General features: G+C 40.0%; 1 protein-coding gene across 1 annotated transcript in view; it reads right to left on the bottom strand.

Annotated features, from left to right (window-relative positions):
• Rnf17 (ring finger protein 17) overlaps nucleotides 1–6562 on the bottom strand; it is a 113070-nt gene that overhangs the window by 69655 nt on the left and 36853 nt on the right. The gene's annotated exons all lie outside the window — the stretch shown is intronic.

Here is a 6562-nt window from a genome sequence, read left to right as displayed (position 1 = left end):
TGGACTTGCAAACTTTATATGCCCCAATATAGGGGAATGCCAGGGCCAAAAGAATGGGAATGGGTGGGTAGGGAAGTGGGGGGCGCTATGAGGGACTTTTGGGATAGCATTGGAAATGTAATTGAGGAAAATATGTAATAAAAGTATTAAAAATTAAAAAAAAGTATAAGAAAAAAAAAGAAATCAGATAAATTTCATTCACAATATATTTAATATTACCAAGGAATAAACTTGACCAAGAAATTAAAGATCTCTACAACTAAAACTTTACAGTACTAAGAGGGAAAAAAAAAACCTGAAACACTTGAGTATGAAAAGACTTTCTGGGGGTTCCTTCTGGTCTGCGCTGGTTTAGCTTGGGCACGAACTCCGTGGCCAGTCCCACAGCCCCCAAAGTAGGCTCTACTCCCAGGGTCTCGAACACACCCAGGATCTTAGGATCAGGGGTGAGTAGAACACATCTGTTCCAACACCACTGGGAGTAACTGGGACCAGCAGGATCCAAGGACACAAGAACCCTGCCTTGATCAACGGCTTGGATTCCTTCCAGTCAGTCCTGGTTTACCTTGGGTACAAACTCAGTAGACAGTCCCAGAGCCCCCTGGAGGAGGCTCCACTCCCAGGCACTCTAGCACACCCAGGATCCCAGGAGCTTGGTCACACCAGGATCTCAGGGTCTCTGAGGTAGCTTGACTCCCAGGAATTCTGACACACCCAAAATCTCAGGATCACAGAATCCTGGAATCACAGGATCACACAGACAACGGAACTCTGAGGAGTTCTGACTCAACCAGGATTCAGGAAGGACAGGCTCCAGTCAGATAGCACTACAAATAACCAGATGTGGGAGGCAAGTGTAAGAACAGAAGCATCAGAAACAAAGATTACTTGGCATCATCAGAACCCAATTCTCCTACCAGAGCAAGTTCTGAATACACCATCACACCAGAAAAGCAAGACTCTAAAGTCACTTCTCATGATGATGATGATAGAGGACTTAAATAACTCCCTTAAGGAAATACAGGAGAACACAGGTAAACAGGTAGAAGCCTTTAAAAAGGAAACACTATCCTAGGTTTTTTGTTATTCCAGATGAATTTGCAGATTGCCCCAGAGCTCTTGACTCTAGCTGCATATGAATCAGAAGATGGCCTAGTCGGCCATCATTGGAAAGAGAAACCCATCGGTCTTGCAAACTTTATATGCCTCAGTACAGGGGAACGCCAGGGCCAAGAAGTGGGAGTGGGGGAGGTATGGGGGGGACTTTTGGGATATCATTGGAAATGTAAATGAAGAAAATACCTAATTTAAAAAAAATGGAAAAGAAGAAAGACTCCAAAGGCATTTTGTAAAGATTAGATACTGCTGCAAAACTGAGGAATAAATGTCATGGTTCAGATGAAAAAAAAAAAGGAAACACAAAAATCCCTTAAAGATTTATAGGAAAACACAAACAAACAGGCAAAGGAAATGAACAAAACCATCCAGATCTAAAAATGGAAATAGAAACAATAAAGAAATCACAAAGAGAAACAACCCTGGAGTTAGAAAACCTAGGAAAGAGATCAGAAGTCATAGATGCAAGCATCACCAACAGAACACAAGAGATAAAAGAGAGATACTCAGGGGCAGAAGATAGCCCTTAGAAAACATTGACAAATCAAGTCAAAGAAAATACAAAAAGCTCCTAAACCAAAACATCTAGGAAATCCAGGACACAATGAGAAGACCAAACCTAAGGATAATAGGTATAGAAAAGAGCCAAGATTCCCAACTTAAAGGGCCAGTCAATACCTTCAACAAATTATAGAAGAAAGCTTCTCTAACCTAAAGAAAGAAGCCAAGATTCCCAACTTAAAGGGCCAGTCAATACCTTCAACAAATTATAGAAGAAAGCTTCTCTAACCTAAAGAAAGAGATACCCATGAACATACAAGAAGCCTACAGAACTCCAAATAGACTGGTCCAGAAAAGAAATTCCTCCTATCACATAATAATCAAAATACTAAATGCACTAAACAAAGAACAAATATTAAAATCAGTAAGAAAACTGGTTAAGTAACATACAAAAACAGACCTATCAGAATTACACCAGACTTCTCACCAGACTATGAAAGCTAGAAGATCCTAGGCAGATGTCATACAGATCCTTAAAGAACACAAATGCCAGCCCACACTACTATACCCAGCAAAACTCTCAATTACCATAGACCGAGAAAACAATATATTCCATGATAAAACCAATTTTATACAATATCTTTTCACAAATCCAGCCCTACAAAGGATAATAGATGGACAACACCAACACAAGGAGGGAAACTACACCCTAGAAAAAGCTTGAAAGTAATCTTTCAACAAACCCAAAAGATGACGGCCACACAAACATAATTCCACCTTTAACAACAAAATAACAGGGAGTAACAATCACTTTTCCTTAATATCTCTTAACATCAATGGACTCAATCAGCTAATAAAAAGAGATACGTAATCTGGATACGTAATCAGGACCCAACATTTTTCTACATACAGAAAACACCTCAGTGACAAAGACACTACCTCAGAGTAAAGGTGGGAACAATTTTCCAAGCAAATGGTCCCAAAAAACAAGCTGGAGTAGCTATTCTAGTACCAAATAAAATTGATTTTCTACCAAAAGTTATCAAAAAGGATAAGGAAGGACACTTCATACTGGTCAAAGGAAAAATCTACCAAGATGAACTCTCAATTCTGAACATCTATGTTCCAAATGCAAGGACACCCATATTCATAAAAGAAACTTTACTAAAGCTCAAAGCACATATTGTACCCCAAGAATAACAGTGGGAGACTTTAACACCCCACTCTTAGCAATGTACAGATCATGGAAACAGAAACTAAACAGAGACACAGAGACAGAGGCATAAATCAATGGGAAAAAAAGAGCATCTTCAATGCATGGTGCTGGTCAAACTGGATGTCTACGAGTCTACATCCATACTTATTACCCTGCACAAAACTCAACTACAAATGGATCAAAGACTTCAACAGAAAACTACACACTGAACCTGTTAAAAGAAAAAAGTGAGGAATAGCCGTGAATACATTGGCACAAGAGACAATCTCTTGAACAGGCAAATAAATCAAACTAGAAAAAAAAAATCCTGAGGTAAATCATAACCAGAAAGATAAATTTGGTCTGTATTTGCTTATATGTGGTTATTAGCCATTAAATAAATGAAAATCAAGGGGACTGGGGGGATGAGATGGGGAGAATCAGGTTGGGAGGGGAAGGAAGGAGAGATAGGATTGAGGGAGGAAATGTTGGGAGAGACAGCTAGATTTGAAGGATGATATACCTCCTAAAATATATGAAGATGATCCTAATAATTCTCCAAATAATGGGGGAGACAATTAGACATTTTTGTAACCAAAGTTTCCAATGCTGAGACTGGGTTACATCCAATTGAGTTGTTGGCCAAAGGGATTCCATGGAAATCACTAAACAACCCAGGGTGTTGTCAAGACAATAGGGTGCTCTCCACAAACTGACAGCAAAGTCCCATGGGAATCCCCAAACAACTCAGGCTGTTGCCAAGACAATAGGTTGCCCTCCATAAATTAACAGTAAGCCCCCACTATTGAAGACAACACCAACACAACTCAATGAACATGGGATGATCAAGTTGGTTCCTACATAGAACCTTCACTCATTCTAATCTCTTTGGTATTAAAATGTAATCTAGAGGCTAACAAAAGAGAAAGCAAACCATATCTACAAAACCTCTGATCTATAATGCTCTCTGCCTGTAAAATATGCTAGAGCAATGGTGGTACAAAGCTTGTGGGAGTGAGCAACCAATATCTGATTTGACTTTAAGGCACTTCAGGAGATAGAATGCAATACTGATCGTGTGACCAAGAAATAGAGACTAGAGAGCCCAGAGACCTAGAATAAAACAAAATCCTACCAGTATTAAAAAAAGAAATGATAAAATGGCTTCTAATGACATTCTCTACACTCATAGATTAGCCTCTTATTCAGACATCAGAGAAACTTCCACAGTCAGACAATATGGACATAAACACACACACACACACACACACACACACACACCTTGGAACACACAGCTCTAAGTGGGATGTCTCCATAAAACCCCTCTCCTCAGAGCTCAGGGGACAAAATCCTCCAAATCAATTAAAGAAAGCTCATATGAACTCACATACTGAAACAGCAACCACAGGGCCTACCTACATGAGTCTGTACAAGGTCTTTTGTGTATATATTATAGCTTTCAGTTTAGTATTTTCATGGGTACTCCTAATGTGTAAATGAGTGGATCTCTGACTCTAGTGCAAGGGCTCTTTTCCTTCTGCTGGGTTGCTCAGTCTAGTCTCGATGTGATGGTTTTAATTTTATCTTATATTGTACTTTATGCTCTGTTGTTATCTCTTAGAAATCGATTCTTTTCCAACGAAAGACAGAAAAATAGAGTGGGATCTGGATGGGAAGGGAGGAACTGTGAAGACTAGAGTGAGGAGCAACTGTTATACTGTATGAGAAAAGAATTTATTTTCAATAAAAAGGGCAAAATGATTTTTAAAATACAACTGAATGAGCTACTATTGAAAAACAGTTGTTTAGGAATGTTTTCTAAAATCCTGTGGTAAAGATACACAGTACAGCTGTGGTAGAAGGGTACCAAATTATATGTCAATATGGCAGCAGGACTTGGCAGTGCTGTTTAAATGGTTCTGGCTTAGCAGGGACACAACAAAATTCAAGGGTTATAGGGTCATGAAGTCTCTTACCAAGATTACAGAGAGTTGCTAAGGATGGGAAACGTATGGCAGTGTCAAATTCCCTACAAGGAGTCCCCAAGAGGCCACTATGTAAATCTGTGAAAGTGAAAGCCAAGTTGGAATGGAGACCACAGAATGTGGGAAATGCCAAGACAACAGGATGTCTGTGAAGCAAAGTTGCAGACACTCTGGAGTGAAGGTGTCTCAACAGAGAGGCTCTCTGTGCTACAGGAGGCAGAACTGTAAGCATAGGGAAGCATGGGGCCCTCCTCAAGCCCACTGGGGCCCACAGGATGGGATTCTATTACAAGCTCCAGGTGCTGGGCATGGTGCTATAGCATTTGATGTTTGCCCTACATGGTTTTAGTCCTACATCAATCCAATCTTTCCTTGCTAGGTGTCTTAGTCTGATTTCCATTTCTGTGATAAATTCCATGACCAAAGCAAGCTGGGGAGAAAAGGGTTTATTTTGTCTCATAGCTTACACAGTCTATCATGACGGGCAGTTAGAGCAGGAACTCAAGGGAGGAACCTGAAAGCAGAGTCCATGGAGGAACATGGCTTACTGGCTTGTTCCCCCATGGCTCTCTCAATATGCATTTCACATAACCCACGACCACCTGTTCAAGGATAGCAACAACCACAGTGGTCTGGGAACCCACATCAATCATTAATCGAGAAAATGCCCCACAGACTTGCCCACATGTCAATCTGATAGAGGTATTTTCTCAACTGAGTTTCTCTCTCCTAGCTGAGCTTTGCTCAAGGCGGACAAAACCTAACAAAGCTAACCACCATACTATGCTCATGTTCCTTACTTTTAAAGTAGAAATGTGTACTGTGACAATGTGTACAAGAATTATTTACCTTTTCAAAAAAGTTTACAGAGTCTCACAGTCCTAATGCATTTCCTTAAATCCCAGAAGAAAATGAGTATTTGAATAGTGTTTATAAATGGATAATTGCACTGTGAGGTGGGCATAGTATTTTGGGGCCAAGGATAGTATTTTGTTTTCAAGCTGACAGAGGGTGAACCTGTGATGGTTAATTTTGATAATCAATTTGACAGGATTTAGAAGACAAACCTCTTAGTATGTTTTCAATGCCAATTCCAGAGAAGTTTAACAGAGGAGGGAAGACTGACCCTGAATACTGGTGGCTTTATTCCAGGGTTGGGGTCCTGCACTGAATAAAAAGAAAGTGAGTAGAACAACAACATTTGTCTTCTCTTTCCTGACTGCAAAGAAAATGTGCCCAGTGTCCTCAGATCTCTGCTGCCACGCATCCTACGTCATCATGGGCCAGCTGCACCTTAGCTGTGAGCCTGAGGAGATCCTAAAGTTCTTATAGTCAGGTATCTTGGCATCAAGAAAGGAACTAATACAAGATTCAATGAAATATCTACACAAGGGAATTTTAGCAGCTGTGATGAAAATTGAAATCATGATATCTGTAGGAAAATAGATGGAACTGGAAATCATGTCAAATGAAATAGGCAGACTCAGGAAATTAAATACAGTATGTTTCCTCTCATATGCAGAATCTAGTTTTAAATGTCTGTGTGTGTGTGCACACATGCGCACGTGCACATGTGTGTACAGGTCAATAGGTTAAGAACTAGAGGAGAGTAAGATTAATGGATGGACCTGGAGGGCATCGTCCTGAGTGAGGTAACCCAATTACAAAAGAGCTCACACAATATGTACTCACTGATAAGTGGATATTAGCCCAGAAACTTAGAATACCCAAGATATAAGATACAATTTGCTAAACACATGAAACT

This window comes from Mus caroli, chromosome 14 (genome assembly GCF_900094665.2).
Source record: "Mus caroli chromosome 14, CAROLI_EIJ_v1.1, whole genome shotgun sequence".
NCBI lineage: Eukaryota > Metazoa > Chordata > Mammalia > Rodentia > Muridae > Mus > Mus caroli.
The sequence above is the reverse complement of the archived record's forward strand: the minus strand, read 5'-3'. Positions and strand labels throughout refer to the sequence as shown.